Source organism: Myotis lucifugus, unplaced genomic scaffold (genome assembly GCF_000147115.1).
Source record: "Myotis lucifugus unplaced genomic scaffold, Myoluc2.0 scaffold_1113, whole genome shotgun sequence".
Lineage (NCBI taxonomy): Eukaryota > Metazoa > Chordata > Mammalia > Chiroptera > Vespertilionidae > Myotis > Myotis lucifugus.
The window spans coordinates 7,576-12,513 of record NW_005872161.1 but is presented as its reverse complement, the minus strand read 5'-3'; the positions used below and the strand labels follow the sequence as shown (position 1 = coordinate 12,513).

The 4,938-nt window shown below is 43.2% G+C and overlaps 1 pseudogene; it reads right to left on the bottom strand.

Annotated features, from left to right (window-relative positions):
- Positions 1 to 357: 357 nt before the first annotated feature.
- On the bottom strand, positions 358 to 3,471 carry LOC102438907 (annotated as a pseudogene).
- Positions 3,472 to 4,938: the final 1,467 nt, after the last annotated feature.

Below are 4,938 nucleotides of genomic sequence, written 5' to 3'. Positions count from 1 at the left end.
CACAGCTGTATCTTCAGAACTATGGACAGTACCCAGGACAGAGCAGGCCTTTAGTCATTTTCTGCTGAAATAAATGGGGTGGAAGGAGATTGCAGAGGGAGTAAGGAGGTCCTAATATATGGTGACTGAAGAAGATTTGCCTTTGGGTGGTGGGCACACAGAATAATATACACACTTGTAACATAGAAACCCACACCTGAAACCTATATGGTGATGGAAGGAGACTTGACTTCGGGTGATGAACACACAATACATGTACAGATAACGTATTATAGAATTGTACACTGGAAACCTATATAATTTTATTAACCAAAGTCACTCCAATAAATTCAATTTTTTTTTAAAAAAAAGGCTTAAATGGGAAATGGGAGATTATGAGCATTTTGAAGGCTTTACGATGTTGTCTTTAAGGTGCATTTGTTACATCTTGCTTCCGGACAAATTCCTCTGTGTAGCCAGTGCGGGGTCTGGAGCTCTGAGCACAGAGGTGGCCAGGACGCTGATCAACATGCCTGCGCAGTCCAGGCCGTCCTTAGCTGGGCAGCTGAGGCCTGACCTGGAATCCAAATATCCTCTTGGCACCACAGGGGCAACCTGGAATATCCTTTCCTTGATGGATATTTTCACCAGAGACCCAGATGGGGGCACTCCCTCTGCCATGTCGGAGAATCTCTCCTGGTTCCTGGGCTATTTTAGTTTTAAACCTCTAGGAAATTGTATCTTCTCTGGATTCATTTTTCCATGGGATCCAATTGTTTTTCAGCTACTTCACCCATGCTCCCTGTAATCTCCGATTCATCTCTGGTTTCTGAAACTTCAGGTGTAACCTCATCTTCTGTTGTTGTTTTTTGTTTGTTTGTTTGTTTGTTTGTTTTTAAAATTTTTTTAATTGCCTAAAGTATTACAAAGATGCTCTAACCGGTTTGGCTCAGTGGATAGAGCGTCGGCCTGCGGACTCAAGGGTCCCAGGTTCGATTCTGGTCAAGGGCATGTACCTTGGTTGCGGGCACATCCCCAGTAGGGAGTGTGCAGGAGTCAGCTGATCGATGCTTCTCTCTCATCGATGTTTATAACTCTCTATCCCTCTCCCTTCCTCTCTGTAAAAAATCAATAAAATATATTTTTTAAAAAAAGTATTACAAAGAGTATTACATATGTCTCCTTTTTTTCCCCAGCCCTTGACAATCCCCCAGCCTCCCCTACCCCCCAGTGTCTTATGTCCATTGGTTATGCTTATATGCATGCATACAAGTCCTTTGGGTGATCTCTTACCCCTCCCCCTTCTGTCCCCCAACCCTCCCCAGCCTTCCCGCTGTAGTTCGACAGTCTGTTCGAGGCAGCTCTGCCTCTGTATCTATTTTTGTTCAAAAGTTTATTATGGTCTTTATTATCCATAAATGGGTGAGATCATGTGGTATTTTTTCTTCATTTGACTGGCTTGTTTCACTTTAGCATAATGCTCTCCAGTTCCATCCATGCAGTTGCAAATGGTAAGAGTTCCTTCTTTTTTATAGGCAGCATAGTATTCCATCATGTAGATGTACCACGGTTTTCTAATCCATTCATCTACTGATGGGCACTTAGGCTGTTTCCAGATCTTAGCTATGGTGAATTGTGCTGCTATGAACATAGGGGTGCATATATCCTTTCTGATTGATGTTTCTGGTTTCTTGGGATATATTCCTAGAAGTGGGATCACAGGGTCAAATGGGAGTTCCATTTCCAGTTTTTTGAGGAACCTCCATACTGCCTTCCATAGTGGCTGCACCACTCTGCATTCCCACCAGCAGTGCATAGTGTTCCTTTTTCTCCACATCCTCTCCAGCACTTGTCGTTTGTTGATTTGTTGATGATAGCCATTCTGACAGGTGTGAGATGGTACCTCATTGTTGTTTTGATTTGCATCTCTCGGATGATTAGTGACTTTGAGCATGTTTTCATATGTCTTTTGGCTTTCTGAATGTCCTCTTTTGAAAGGTGTCTATTTAGGTCCTTTGCCCATTTTTTGATTGGATTGTTTATCTTCCTTTTGTTGAGTTGTATGAGTTCCCTATAAATGTTGTCATCTTCTGTTTCTATGATGATTTCAAATTCTGGACAAAGGAAGCTGTGGTCTGCAACTGTATGGTTCAAATTATCTGACTGTCTGTAACCTGCTTGTGTCCAGATCTGCAGTCCGCAGTCCGGTGCTACTTACTGTAACAACACGCCTCGTGACTGTCAGAGCATTTGGGGCCTTAACAGCAGCCAACCCTGCAGAGATGAGCCCAGACTTGAGCCAGAAGCACACGGATCCTCCCATCTCCGGGGAAGGATGCTCAGAAGGTGGCCCATATGAGTAGAAGTCATTTTTCCCAAGTGGCTGATTTCTAAAAACACGTGGGCCACTCAACACTGAGGCCGTGTGTGGGCCCAGAAGAGGAGCAGGCTGCTAGGAAAGGGTTAAGCAGAACAGGCAGGGGCTTGTACAGCTGCAGCGGGCCCAGCCGCACCCAGCCACCTGCTCATTATGCTGGAACTTCTGGTATCTCAGCAGCCTCATCTGTGCTACTACACCCACGAATTCCAGTTACACTGCTCCTTGGGGCACACACCCAGATTTAATGATATTGTAGGTAGATCATCATGGATTAGTTTTGCCTTTTTTAATTTTTTTATTGATTAAAGTATTACCTATGTGTCCTTATCCCCACGTTACCCCACATCCCCCTACTCATGCCCTCACCCCCCTGGTGTCTGTGTCCATTGGTTAGGCCTCTATGCTTGCATATAAGTCCTTTGGTTGATCTCTCCCCCTTACCCCACCCTCCCTTACCTTCCCTCTGAGGTTTGATGGTCTGATCGATGCTTCTCTGTCTCTGGATCTGTTTTTGCTCATCAGTTTATGTTGTTCATTATAATCCACAAATGAGTGAGATCATGTGATATTTATCTTTCTCTGAGTGGCTTATTTCGCGTAGCATAATGCTCTCCAGCTCCATCCATGCTGTTGCAAATGGTAAGAGCTCCTTTTTTACCGCAGCGTAGAATTAGCAATATGACCCACACAGTATGTTCTCTTCAGTGCTGACTTTATTCATGGAACACGATGTCTGAGAGACACAGTATCTATGTGTGAACCAGCAGATCGTGTTTGTCGCTGGGGGGCTTTCATTCCACTTGGTGAACTTACCACTATCTACCTGTCTGTCTACCACTGATGCATACATGAGCTGTTTGCAGTTTGGGACTGGAACAAATGAGGCTTCTCTGAACATTCCTGTACCTGCCTTTTGATGAACCCATGTGTACATCTCCTCAGAGGGAGTTACCAGTTCACAGGGTGGCCATATGTTTACTTTCACAGATAAAACATGGTTCCGAAATGGTTAGAGCAATTCCCCCACCCAGAGAGTCCCAGTTGCTGCACACCTTGCTGACACGGATTAAACTGTAGCCGTTCTCATGGGTGAGTGGCTGTATCTCCTCCATTTCTCTGATGAGGACTGAAGTGCGAGTTTTCATCTGCACGTGGACTATTTGGTAGCCTCTCATTTGAGGTGTCTGTTCTATTTCTATTTTTAAACATTGACTGTTGGTCTTTTTCTTATTGGTGCTACACTCTGGATGTGCTATTTCCTTGTCTCCAGCTCATCTCTCCTCCTCTCTCTCACACAATTTGTGTCTTGCCTTTTCACACTCTTCATGAACAGAAGTTCTTAATTTTAATAACGTCCACTTTATCAATTGATTGATTAGCTGTTTGATGGTTAGTGCTTTTTGTGCCCCTTAAAGGAATTTTTTGTTTAATCCAAGTTTTCTTCTGGGAGACTCCTGGTCTAATCATTCACATTAGTCTTATAATCCACTTAAAATTCATTTTTGTATTAGGTGTGAGGTAGTTCATTTCTCCACATGGGCATTCAATTACCTGGCACTACATAGAGAAAGACAATTCTTTTTCCATCTAATTGCAATGATGCCCTTTGGAAAATTAGGTGAGCATATACGTGGGTGTCTGTCTGAGCTCTCTGTCTTGTCCCATTGATGAATTCTGTCCTTAAAGCAGTATAATACTGTTTTATTACTGTTATCTTACACATAAGCATTATTTTCCTAAATTATTTTACTTTTTCTAGGTCCTTAGGCAACATTGCTGTAAATTTGCAGCAAAAGTAAAGAAACCTGTTGAGTGTTTGAGTTTGATTGCAATGAATCGCTACCTCAATTGGAGAGAATGATTATATCTTAAGACTATCGAGACAGCCAAGCCAGGAGCACGGAAGAGGTCTGTCTAAATTTATTTCGATATTCTTTATTTCAGCAATGTTTGGAAGTTGTCAGTGTGACCATCTTGCACACTCTTATCACATTCACTCCTGGTATTTGGTCTTCCTGACTCTTTCTTATCAAATTGGATCCGGTCCAGCTCCACTTCCTTCCTGGATACGGCTGCTGCTGATGTCAATAAACAGAGAGCATCTGCTCCCGCAAGCCCTGTGCTGGTCACAGAGTGCATTGCTTCCAACAAGGCAATCATGGTTTAGTCTAGGGCAGGGGACAGACATTAAAGGGATAAGTAGATACTCCGGTTTCTCTTCAGGTCGCATAAATCTTTCACCTTTTAAAGGGATAAGTAGCTTTTTATACTTTATTTTTTCAATCACCATTTATCCCCTATATGCTCTCTTCCACCTCCACCCACCACCCCCTCCAGACCCTCACAATCACCACACTGTTGCCCATGTCCATGAGTTTTCTCTCTTTTTTCTCTCTTTTTCTCAATCCCTCCACCACTCCAAATACTCCTCGCCACCACCAAAGCTGTCTGCCTGCTCTCTGTGAGTCTGTCTCTGTTTTGCTTGGTAGTTCAGTTTGTTCATTAAATTCCACATATGAGTGCAATCATATGGTGCTTATCTTTCTCTGACTGGCTTATTTCACTTAGCATAGTGCTCT